The sequence below is a fragment of the Ranitomeya imitator genome, unplaced genomic scaffold (assembly GCF_032444005.1).
Source record: "Ranitomeya imitator isolate aRanImi1 unplaced genomic scaffold, aRanImi1.pri SCAFFOLD_184, whole genome shotgun sequence".
Taxonomy (NCBI): domain Eukaryota; kingdom Metazoa; phylum Chordata; class Amphibia; order Anura; family Dendrobatidae; genus Ranitomeya; species Ranitomeya imitator.
Genome location: NW_027194894.1, coordinates 19,015 through 32,191, shown reverse-complemented (window position 1 = coordinate 32,191; position 13,177 = coordinate 19,015).

Genomic DNA, 13,177 nt, shown 5'->3' with positions numbered 1-13,177 from the left:
CATGAGGAAGATTGTCGATATCTGGTGTTGCATAATTTGCATGATGCTATCGTGCTGGGTTTTCCGTGGTTGCAGGTACATAATCCTGTGTTGGACTGGAAGTCTATGTCTGTGACTAGTTGGGTGTTATGTGTGCTAATGAAAGGTGTTATGAAGGCAATCCAGAGACACAGTGTGCCTAGCAATCAGAGCGCACACAGTGATCTGACAAATACCCAAAAACAAAAGAACGAGCTCTGAGACGTGGAAACTCTGTAGACTGCACACCTGATCCTATCCTAAACACAACTAAAAGCGGCTGTGGATTGCGCCTAACAACTACCTATGCAACTCGGCACAGCCTAAGAAACTAGCTAGCCTGAAGATAGAAAAATAGGCCTGACTTGCCCCAGAGAAATACCCCAAAGGAAAAGGCAGCTCCCCCACATATAATGACTGTGAGTAAGATGAAAAGACAAAACGTAGGATGAAATAGATTCAGCAAAGTGGGGCCCGATATTCTTAGACAGAGCGAGGACAGTAAAGCAACTTTGCAGTCTACAAAAAACCCTAAAGCAAAAACCACGCAAAGGGGGCAAAAAAAACCCACCGTGCCGAACTAACGGCACGGCGGTACACCCTTTGCGTCTCAGAGCTTCCAGCAAAACCAAAGACAAGCTGGACAGAAAAAAAAGCAACAAAATAGCAAAAAAGCACTTAGCTATACAGAGCAGCAGGTCACAGGAACAATCAGGAGAAGCTCAGATCCAACACTGGAACATTGACAAGGAGCCAGGATAGCAGCATCAGGTGGAGTTAAGTAACGAAGCAGCTAACGAGCTCACCAGAACACCTGAGGGAGGAAGCTCAGAAGCTGCAGTACCACTTGTGACCACAGGAGTGAATTCAGCCACAGAATTCACAACAGTACCCCCCCTTGAGGAGGGGTCACCGAACCCTCACCAGAGCCCCCAGGCCGACCAGGATGAGCCACATGAAAGGCACGAACAAGATCTGGAGCATGGACATCAGAGGCAAAAACCCAGGAATTATCTTCCTGAGCATAACCCTTCCATTTAACCAGATACTGGAGTTTCCGTCTAGAAACACGAGAATCCAAAATCTTCTCCACAATATACTCCAATTCCCCCTCCACCAAAACCGGGGCAGGAGGCTCAACAGATGGAACCATAGGTGCCACGTTTCTCCGCAACAACGACCTATGGAATACATTATGTATGGAAAAGGAGTCTGGGAGGGTCAGACGAAAAGACACAGGATTGAGAACCTCAGAAATCCTATACGGACCAATAAAACGAGGTTTAAATTTAGGAGAGGAAACCTTCATAGGAATATGACGAGAAGATAAACAAACCAGATGCCCAACACGAAGTCGGGGACCCACACGGCGTCTGCGATTAGCGAAAAGTTGAGCCTTCTACTGGGACAAGGTCACATTGTCCACTACCTGAGTCCAGATCTGCTGCAACCTGTCCACCACAGAATCCACACCAGGACAGTCCGAAGACTCAACCTGTCCTGAAGAGAAACGAGGATGGAACCCAGAATTGCAAAAAAAAGGAGAAACCAAGGTAGCCGAGCTGGCCCGATTATTAAGGGCGAACTCAGCCAACGGCAAAAAGGACACCCAATCATCCTGGTCTGCAGAAACAAAACATCTCAGATATGTTTCCAAGGTCTGATTGGTTCGTTCGGTCTGGCCATTAGTCTGAGGATGGAAAGCCGAGGAAAAGGATAGGTCAATGCCCATCCTACCACAAAAGGCTCGCCAAAACCTTGAAACAAACTGGGAACCTCTGTCAGAAACAATATTCTCAGGAATGCCATGCAACCGAACCACATGCTGAAAGAACAAAGGTACCAAATCAGAGGAGGAAGGCAATGTAGCCAAGGGCACCAGATGGACCATTTTAGAAAAGCGATCACAGACCACCCAAATGACTGACATCTTTTGAGAAACAGGAAGGTCAGAAATGAAATCCATTGAAATGTGTCCAAGGCCTCTTTGGGACCGGCAAGGGCAAAAGCAACCCACTGGCACGAGAACAAAAGGGCTTAGCCCGAGCACAAATCCCACAGGACTGCACAAAAGTACGTACATCCCGTGACAGAGATGGCCACCAGAAGGATCTAGCCACTAACTCTCTAGTACCAAAGATTCCAGGATGACCAGCCAACACCGAACAATGAAGTTCAGAGATAACTTTATTAGTCCACCTATCAGAGACGAACAGTTTCTCCGCTGGACAACGGTCAGGTTTATTCGCCTGAAATTTTTGCAGCACCCGCCGCATATCAGGGGAGATGGCAGACACAATGACTCCTTCCTTGAGGATACCCGCTGGCTCAGATAAACCCGGAGAGTCGGGCACAAAACTCCTAGACAGAGCATCCGCCTTCACATTTTTAGAGCCCGGAAGGTACGAAATCACAAAGTCGAAGCGGGCAAAAAATAACGACCAACGGGCCTGTCTAGGATTCAAGCGCTTGGCAGACTCGAGATAAGTCAAGTTCTTATGATCAGTCAATACCACCACGCGATGCTTAGCTCCTTCAAGCCAATGACGCCACTCCTCGAATGCCCACTTCATGGCCAGCAACTCTCGGTTGCCCACATCATAATTACGCTCAGCGGGCGAAAACTTCCTGGAAAAGAAAGCACATGGTTTCATCACTGAGCAATCAGAACCTCTCTGTGACAAAACCGCCCCTGCTCCAATCTCAGAAGCATCAACCTCGACCTGGAGAGAGAAACATCTGGTTGACACAACACAGGGGCAGAACAAAAACGATGCTTCAACTCCTGAAAAGCTTCCAGAGCAGCAGAAGACCAATTAACCAAATCAGCACCCTTCTTGGTCAAATCGGTCAATGGTTTGGCAATGCTAGAAAAATTACAGATGAAGCGACGATAAAAATTAGCAAAGCCCAGGAACTTTTGCAGACTTTTCAGAGATGTCGGCTGAATCCAATCCTGGATGGCTTGGACCTTAACTGGATCCATCTCGATAGTAGAAGGGGAAAAGATGAACCCCAAAAATGAAACTTTCTACACACCGAAGAGACACTTTGATCCCTTCACAAACAAAGAATTAGCACGCAGGACCTGAAAAACCATTCTGACCTGCTTCACATGAGACTCCCAATCATCCGAAAAGATCAAAATGTCATCCAAGTAAACAATCAGGAATTTATCCAGATACTCACGGAAGATGTCATGCATAAAAGACTGAAACACAGATGGAGCATTGGCAAGTCCGAACGGCATCACTAGATACTCAAAATGACCCTCGGGCGTATTGAATGCAGTTTTCCATTCATCTCCTTGCCTGATTCTCACCAGATTATACGCACCACGAAGATCTATCTTAGTGAACCAACTAGCCCCCTTAATCCGAGCAAACAAGTCAGATAACAATGGCAAGGGATACTGAAATTTAACAGTGATCTTATTAAGAAGGCGGTAATCAATACACGGTCTCAGCGAACCATCCTTCTTGGCTACAAAGAAGAACCCTGCTCCCAGTGGTGATGACGATGGGCGAATATGTCCCTTCTCCAGGGATTCCTTCACATAACTGCGCATAGCGGCGTTTTCGGGCACGGATAAATTAAATAATCGACCTTTAGGGAATTTACTACCAGGAATCAAATTGATAGCATAATCACAATCCCTATGCGGAGGTAGGGCATCGGACTTGGGCTCTTCAAATACATCCTGATAATCAGACAAGAACTCTGGGACCTCAGAAGGGGTGGATGACGAAATCGACACAAATGGAACATCACCATGTACCCCCTGACAACCCCAGCTGGATACCGACATGGAATTCCAATCCAATACTGGATTATGGGTTTGCAGCCATGGCAACCCCAACACGACCACATCATGCAGATGATGCAACACCAGAAAGCGAATAACTTCCTGATGTGCAGGAGCCATGCACATGGTCAGCTGGGCCCAGTACTGAGGTTTATTCTTGGCCAAAGGTGTAGCATCAATTCCTCTCAATGGAATAGGACACCGCAAAGGCTCCAAGAAAAACCCACAACGTTTAGCATAATCCAAATCCATCAGATTCAGGGCAGCGCCTGAATCCACAAACGCCATGACAGAAAACGACGACAAAGAGCATATCAAGGTAATGGACAGAAGGAATTTGGACTGTACCATACCAATGGTGGCAGACCTAGCGGACCGCTTAGTGCGCTTAGGACAATCAGAAATAGCATGAGTGGAATCACCACAGTAGAAACACAGACCATTCAGACGTCTGTATTCCTGCCGTTCAACTCTGGTCATAGTCCTATCGCACTGCATAGGCTCAGGTTTAACCTCAGGCAATACCGCCAAATGGTGCACAGATTTACGCTCGCGCAAGCGTCGACCGATCTGAATGGCCAAAGACAAAGACTCATTCAAACCAGCAGGCATAGGAAATCCCACCATGATATCCTTAAGAGCCTCAGAGAGACCCTTTCTGAACAAAGCTGCCAGCGCAGATTCATTCCACTGAGTGAGTACTGACCATTTCCTAAATTTCTGACAATATACCTCTATGTTATCCTGACCCTGACACAAAGCCAGCAAATTTTTCTCAGCCTGATCCACTGAATTAGGCTCATCGTACAGTAATCCAAGCGCCAGGAAAAACGCATCGACAGTACTCAATGCAGGGTCCCCTGGCGCAAGAGAAAATGCCCAGTCTTGAGGGTCGCCGCGCAAAAAAGAAATAATAATCAAAACTTGTTGAACAGGATTACCAGAAGAACGAGGTTTCAAGGCCAGAAATAGCTTACAATTATTTTTGAAACTCAGAAACTTAGTTCTATCTCCAAAAAACAAATCAGGAATAGGAATTCTTGGTTCTAACATCGATTTCTGATCAATAGTATCTTGAATCTTTTGTACATTTATAACGAGATTATCCATTGAAGAGCACAGACCCTGAATATCCATGTCCACACCTGTGTCCAGAAACACCCAAATGTCTAGGGGAAAAAAAAAAAAAATGAACACAGAGCAGAGAAAAAAAAAAAATGATGTCAGAACTTTTTCTTTCCCTCTATTGAGAATCATTAGTTCGGCTCCTTGTACTGTTATGTGTGCTAATGAAAGGTGTTATGAAGGCAATCCAGAGACACAGTGTGCCTAGCAATCAGAGCGCACACAGTGATCTGACAAATACCCAAAAACAAAAGAACGAGCTCTGAGACGTGGAAGCTCTGTAGACTGCACACCTGATCCTATCGTAAACACAACTAAAAGCGGCTGTGGATTGCGCCTAACAACTACCTATGCAACTCGGCACAGCCTAAGAAACTAGCTAGCCTGAAGATAGAAAAATAGGCCTGACTTGCCCCAGAGAAATACCCCAAAGGAAAAGGCAGCCCCCCCACATATAATGACTGTGAGTAAGATGAAAAGACAAAATGTAGGATGAAATAGATTCAGCAAAGTGGGGCCCGATATTCTTAGACAGAGCGAGGACAGTAAAGCAACTTTGCAGTCTACAAATAACCCTAAAGCAAAAACCACGCAAAGGGGGCAAAAAAAAACCACCGTGCCGAACTAACGGCACGGCGGTACACCCTTTGCGTCTCAGAGCTTCCAGCAAAACCAAAGACAAGCTGGACAGAAAAAAAGCAACAAAATAGCAAAAAAGCACTTAGCTATACAGAGCAGCAGGTCACAGGAACAATCAGGAGAAGCTCAGATCCAACACTGGAACATTGACAAGGAGCCAGGATAGCAGCATCAGGTGGAGTTAAGTAACGAAGCAGCTAACGAGCTCACCAGAACACCTGAGGGAGGAAGCTCAGAAGCTGCAGTACCACTTGTGACCACAGGAGTGAATTCAGCCACAGAATTCACAACAGTTGGGGTTGTCAGGGGATTCATAATGATGTTCCTTTGATGTCAATCTCCTCTTCTTCCTCTTCTGAAATTCCTAAGTTTTTGTCTGATTTTCAGGATGTATTCGATCAGCCCAAGTCCAGTTCCCTTCCACCGCACAGGGACTGTGATTGTGCTATTGACTTGATTCCAGGCTGTAAGTTTCCTAAAGGCCGACTTTTCAACCTGTCTGTGCCTGAACATACCGCCATGCGTAATTATATTAAGGAGTTGTCACAATATGGTATGAAATATCATAAGTAGTTCTCTTGCTAGCCTGCGTGGGCTAAGCCCCCCTTCTTGGAGTGATGCTGCAACAGTTTGTAGCTTCAAATTCCTTCCCTTTCACTCAGCCAAGAGCTGCTTTGCCAATGTATGGGGGAAGAGAGGTTTTATGGCCGAAAGGTATTTACGACCAGGTTAGAATCTTCCTCCAGCTAGAACTGGAAAAATGGCTCCAAAATTCATGAAAGATTCTTTGTTTGGTTTTTGTACGATATTATGCACAATGTTTACGTTAAGAACACGAAAATATATATTCGTATTCCCACTCGGTGTATCTACCCATCCCTTGAAACTCGGGCTTCTAACTCCATCTGGTAAAGAAGTAGGGATTTCTCTGTAAATATGTATCCCAGATAGGACATATTTGATCTCATTAGAATGCCCACGTTAATCCGAGATGAATGATGGGTTTGTTAGGACTATGACATGTTTTGTAACGGAGTTATCGAAATTAGATATAGATTAGAATAAAATGATTTAACTGAAGAGGTAGGAGGGACGAGGTGATCCAACCCCTTTCTGGGATGTTACAGGCTTAGCTATAACTGTCTGCACACATCCCCAGCTCAGTCTTCTGCTTGATTTCTTCTTCTGGACTTCTTGTCTTCTCCTGAAGCCAGCAGCACATCCCAATGAGCTGGGACGTATGGTTGCCTGCCATTCTTTGAACATGTGAGTGTTACCTTTCCTCATTTAATCCCTGTTTATTTCATAATTACCCTTGTACATATTTGCAATTGACTCATTTGTAACATCTTTATAAAATATTTTTGATAAAGCACTGCCTAATTTTTTATGGGATATAATATTTAATATATTTAGTTCATTCTCCTGCTCTAAACGTACCCTGTCTCTGGAAGAGAATTACGCTACTGTGTTGGGTTAGCTTCGGACCCGTTTAATCGAAGCTGGTGGCAGCGATAAGTGTGCAGACTGTTGAGTGAGGCTGTAGCGACTGCGGCGTTGATAATTATTGTTCCTGCCTGAGTGGGAGTAGTTATCGCGTCGCTGCAGCGTGCCCAATAGCCAGTACATAGCAGGCAGCCTTTCTGGCGACTAATTACCCAGGGTGCAGTACCTAATCTGACCTGAGAGTAAGGGGGGCGCCAGAGAGCTGTAAGTGTTAAGTGGAACTGTAAGCGGGATATACATAAATCCCTGCAGTTTGTGGTATATTGAAAGCAGTGGGATACCTAGAATAAGCCCCTGCTGTAAACTAAGAGGTCAATAGCCTTGTGTGTGTTTTCTCATCACATTGTTAGCAGTGGAGGGATAACTAAGATAAGCCCCCCTGCACATGTGATAGCGGTCTGTTGGCCTAAAGTCACCCCAACCTGTGACGTAGGGGTGACGGTCACGGTGTGAATCGTGACGAATTGGTGGCAGCGGTCAGGGGATTCCTGACGGGAGTCTTTGGCGAAAGGGCATATTCGGCCATCTTCTTCACCGTTGGGAGCAGGATGTTTTTTTGTTGCTAAGAAGGATGGCTCCTTGAGACCCTGTATTGATTATCGCCTCTTGAATAAGATCACGGTCAAGTTTCAATACCCTTTACCTTTGCTTTCTGATTTGTTTGCTAGGATTAAGGGGGCTAGTTGGTTTACTAAGATTGACCTTCAGGGGGCATATAATCTTGTTCGTATTAAGCAGGGTGATGAATGGAAAACTGTGTTTAATACGCCCGAAGGTCATTTTGAATATCTTGTGATGCCATTCGGGCTCACTAATGCTCCATCTGTTTTTCAGTCCTTCATGCATGATATCTTCCGGACTTATCTTGATAAATTCTTGATTGTATATTTGGACGATATTTTGATTTTTTCCAATGATTGGGAGTCTTATGTGCAACAGGTCAGGATGGTGTTTCAGATCCTTCGTGACAATGCTTTGTTTGTGAAGGGGTCTAAGTGTCTCTTTGGGGTGCAGAAGGTTTCTTTTTTGGGCTTCATTTTTTTCTCCCTCATCTATGGAGATGGATCCGGCTAATGTTCAGGCCATTCATGATTGGATTCAACCCACATCCGTGAAGAGCCTTCAGAAATTTTTGGGTTTTGCTAATTTTTATCGCCGTTTCATTGCTAACTTCTCTAGTGTGGTTAAACCCTTAACTGATTTGACGAAGAAAGGCGCTGATGTGGCGAATTGGTCCTCTGCGGCTGTCTCTGCCTTTCAGGAGCTTAAACGCAGATTTACTTCTGCTCCGGTGTTGCGCCAACCGGATGTTTCTCTTCCGTTTCAGGTTGAGATTGACGCTTCTGAGATTGGGGCAGTGGCCATTTTGTCTCAGAGGGATCCTGTTGGTTCTTTGATGAAACCGTGTGCCTTCTTTTCTCGTAAGTTTTCGCCTGCTGAACGCAATTATGATGTCGGCAATCGGGAGTTGTTGGCTATGAAGTGGGCGTTTGAGGAGTGGCGACATTGGCTTGAGGGAGCTAAGCACTGTATTGTGGTCTTGACCAATCATAAGAATCTGATTTACCTCGAGTCTGCCAAACGGCTGAATCCTAGACAGGCTCGATGGTCCTTGATTTTTTCCCGTTTTGATTTTGTAGTTTCGTATCTTCCGGGTTCTAAGAATATTAAGGCTGATGCCCTCTCTAGGAGTTTTTTGCCTGATTCTCCTGAGGTCCTTGAACCGGTCGGCATTCTGAAAGAAGGGGTGGTCCTTTCTGCCATTTCCCCTGATTTACGACGGGTTCTTCAGGAATTTCAGGCTGACAGACCTGACCGCTGTCCAGTGGGGAAACTGTTTGTTCCTGACAGATGGACTAGTAGAGTGATTTCTGAGGTTCACTGTTCTGTGTTGGCTGGTCATAGTAACATAGTAACATAGTTAGTAAGGCCGAAAAAAGACATTTGTCCATCCAGTTCAGCCTATATTCCATTATAATAAATACCCAGATCTACGTCCTTCTACAGAACCTAATAATTGTATGATACAATATTGTTCTGCTCCAGGAAGACATCCAGGCCTCTCTTGAACCCCTCGACTGAGTTCGCCATCACCACCTCCTCAGGTAAGCAATTCCAGATTCTCACTGCCCTAACAGTAAAGAATCCTCTTCTATGTTGGTGGAAAAACCTTCTCTCCTCCAGACGCAAAGAATGCCCCCTTGTGCCCGTCACCTTCCTTGGTATAAACAGATCCTCAGCAAGATATTTGTATTGTCCCCTTATATACTTATACATGGTTATTAGATCGCCCCTCAGTCGTCTTTTTTCTAGACTAAATAATCCTAATTTCGCTAATCTATCTGGGTATTGTAGTTCTCCCATCCCCTTTATTAATTTTGTTGCCCTCCTTTGTACTCTCTCTAGTTCCATTATATCCTTCCTGAGCACCGGTGCCCAAAACTGGACACAGTACTCCATGTGCGGTCTAACTAGGGATTTGTACAGAGGCAGTATAATGCTCTCATCATGTGTATCCAGACCTCTTTTAATGCACCCCATGATCCTGTTTGCCTTGGCAGCTGCTGCCTGGCACTGGCTGCTCCAGGTAAGTTTATCATTAACTAGGATCCCCAAGTCCTTCTCCCTGTCAGATTTACCCAGTGGTTTCCCGTTCAGTGTGTAATGGTGATATTGATTCCCTCTTCCCATGTGTATAACCTTACATTTATCATTGTTAAACCTCATCTGCCACCTTTCAGCCCAAGTTTCCAACTTATCCAGATCCATCTGTAGCAGAATACTATCTTCTCTTGTATTAACTGCTTTACATAGTTTTGTATCATCTGCAAATATCGATATTTTACTGTGTAAACCTTCTACCAGATCATTAATGAATATGTTGAAGAGAACAGGTCCCAATACTGACCCCTGCGGTACCCCACTGGTCACAGCGACCCAGTTAGAGACTATACCATTTATAACCACCCTCTGCTTTCTATCACTAAGCCAGTTACTAACCCATTTACACACATTTTCCCCCAGACCAAGCATTCTCATTTTGTGTACCAACCTCTTGTGCGGCACGGTATCAAACGCTTTGGAAAAATCGAGATATACCACGTCCAATGACTCACCGTGGTCCAGCCTATAGCTTACCTCTTCATAAAAACTGATTAGATTGGTTTGACAGGAGCGATTTCTCATAAACCCATGCTGATATGGAGTTAAACAGTTATTCTCATTGAGATAATCCAGAATAACATCCCTCAGAAACCCTTCAAATATTTTACCAACAATAGAGGTTAGACTTACTGGCCTATAATTTCCAGGTTCACTTTTAGAGCCCTTTTTGAATATTGGCACCACATTTGCTATGCGCCAGTCCTGCGGAACAGACCCTGTCGCTATAGAGTCACTAAAAATAAGAAATAATGGTTTATCTATTACATTACTTAGTTCTCTTAGTACTCGTGGGTGTATGCCATCCGGACCCGGAGATTTATCTATTTTAATCTTATTTAGCCGGTTTCGCACCTCTTCTTGGGTTAGATTGGTGACCCTTAATATAGGGTTTTCATTGTTTCTTGGGATTTCACCTAGCATTTCATTTTCCACCGTGAATACCGTGGAGAAGAAGGTGTTTAATATGTTAGCTTTTTCCTCGTCATCTACAACCATTCTTTCCTCACTATTTTTTAAGGGGCCTACATTTTCAGTTTTTATTCTTTTACTATTGATATAGTTGAAGAACAGTTTGGGATTAGTTTTACTCTCTTTAGCAATGTGCTTCTCTGTTTCCTTTTTGGCAGCTTTAATTAGTTTTTTAGATAAAGTATTTTTCTCCCTATAGTTTTTTAGAGCTTCAATGGTGCCATCCTGCTTTAGTAGTGCAAATGCTTTCTTTTTACTGTTAATTGCCTGTCTTACTTCTTTGTTTAGCCACATTGGGTTTTTCCTATTTCTAGTCCTTTTATTCCCACAAGGTATAAACCGCTTACACTGCCTATTTAGGATGTTCTTAAACATTTCCCATTTATTATCTGTATTCTCATTTCTGAGGATATTGTCCCAGTCTACCAGATTAAGGGCATCTCTAAGCTGTTCAAACTTTGCCTTCCTAAAGTTCAATGTTTTTGTGACTCCCTGAAAGTCCCCCTAGTGAAAGACAGGTGAAACTGCACAATATTGTGGTCGCTATTTCCTAAATGCCCAACTACCTGCAGATTTGTTATTCTGTCAGGTCTATTAGATAGTATTAGGTCTAAAAGTGCTGCTCCTCTGGTTGGATTCTGCACCAATTGTGAAAGATAATTTTTCTTGGTTATTAGCAGAAACCTGTTGCCTTTATGGGTTTCACAGGTTTCTGTTTCCCAGTTAATATCCGGGTAGTTAAAGTCCCTAGTATTTTAAAGTCCCTAGTATTTTTGGTACCAGAGATTTGGTTGGTAGGTCCTTTTGGTGGCCTTCTTTGTCACGTGATGTGCATTCTTTTGTGCAGTCCTGTGGGACTTGTGCACGGGCCAAGCCTTGTTGTTCCCGTGCTAGTGGGTTGCTTTTGCCATTGCCAGTCCCTGAGAGGTCCTGGGCGCATATTTCTATGGATTTTATTTCTGATCTTCCGGTTTCCCAGAAGATGTCTGTTATCTGGGTTGTTTGTGACCGGTTCTCTAAGATGGTTCATTTGGTGCCTTTGCCTAAATTGCCTTCCTCTTCAGATTTGGTTCCATTGTTTTTTCAGCATGTGGTTCGTTTGCATGGTATTCCGGAGAATATTGTGTCCGACAGAGGTTCCCAGTTTGTTTCTAGGTTTTGGCGGACCTTTTGTGCTAGGCTGGGCATTGATTTGTCTTTTCCTTCTGCATTTCATCCTCAGACAAATGGCCAGACCGAGCAAACTAATCAAACTTTGGAGACTTATTTGAGATGCTTTGTGTCTGCTGATCAGGATGATTGGGTGGCCTTCTTGCCATTGGCCGAGTTTGCCCTTAATAATCGGGCTAGTTCGGCTACTTTGGTTTCGCCTTTCTTTTGTAATTTTGGTTTTCATCCTCGTTTCTCTTCTGGGCAGGTTGAGCCTTCTGACTGTCCTGGCGTGGATTCTGTGGTTGACAGGTTGCAGCAGATTTGGGCTCATGTGGTGGACAATTTGGTGTTGTCTCAGGAGGAGGCTCAACGTTTTTCTAACCGTCGTCGGTGTGTTGGTTCCCGGCTTCGGGTTGGGGATCTGGTCTGGTTGTCTTCCCGTCATGTTCCTATGAAGGTTTCAAAGGTAGTGATGGCTAGCACTCGACTGGAGTAGAGGTGACGGTGCTAGTGAAGGGAACTAGGAGTTCCGAAGTCACTGAATATAAAAGATCACTGCACACGCTCAAAGCGAAGATATGCTCTCAAGTGGAAGTTTATTGATAGTTGATGCAGGAAAAAGCGACTGGTCAATTTTTGACGTTTCGGCTAAAGCATAGCCTTGGTCACAACGTCGCTGCAACAAATACAGAAATACAAATATTTACAAAAATATATACAATGAAATCGTGTTATGTACACTATATATAAACAATCTACATAAAGGAAACTTGTGATGAACATGTACAGAGAAATAGCTCTGTAAGACAATGTAATGAGATGTATTTTAAAATAAGATGATACACTGTAGAGGGATATCTATAAAAAGAGACACTGGAAAAAGGAACTGGGTTCACCTGGGCATAGGTGTATATGTAAATGTGACCCTAGAATAGTACATGCAATATGACACACATAGATGTTAAGAACAAAGTTTCAAAGGTAAAAGGTGGCCTATGTGGTTCTATCGTGCCAGAGAGTAGTGTCTAACTGAATTGGGGCGACAAGAGGAGTAGCCCACCTAGAGTGCAGAGTCCGTCTCAGTTTAAGGGTAGTGCAGGTGTAGCACTGGTATGAGGTAGCGGCCTGGTAGGGATGAATGATAGAAATGAAAACCACTGTACACTGCAGGTTATGATAAAATTCGTGGAGAAGAACAAGGACCTACCCTGTGGAAGGCTTGAATTCAGGGCTGAGCAATGTCTCTTTGCAAGAGTGATAAAATGGGTAAAGCTCCAGGTACTGTGCCCAAGGCCTGTT